The following is a 298-nucleotide window of genomic DNA, read 5'->3' as shown; positions in this document are numbered from 1 at the left end:
ACCTCCAGCCGAGCCCACTCGAAGCAGGACATGACCTGCTTCCTCTGGTTATCAAAACTCATCACACATTTCCTAATCTTCCTATAGTTTCCTTAACACTCCTCAAGTCCCACGCTGCCTTCCTCCCTCAGCAGGCACTTGGGCTGCAGGGCTTGGCACTCCTGCCAAGACTGCTTTAACTCAGGACATGCATCCATGAGGCGAGTGGAGAAAGCTGGAGGGGGATGGAGAGTAGAAGAGAATAAAGTCAAGGGAGCAGCCTCACAAGCTGCCTCCAGTCAGTTCATCATTTGCTCTT

Source organism: Acanthisitta chloris, unplaced genomic scaffold, assembly GCF_000695815.1.
Source record: "Acanthisitta chloris isolate BGI_N310 unplaced genomic scaffold, ASM69581v1 scaffold10770, whole genome shotgun sequence".
NCBI lineage: Eukaryota > Metazoa > Chordata > Aves > Passeriformes > Acanthisittidae > Acanthisitta > Acanthisitta chloris.
The sequence above is the reverse complement of the archived record's forward strand: the minus strand, read 5'-3'. Positions refer to the sequence as shown.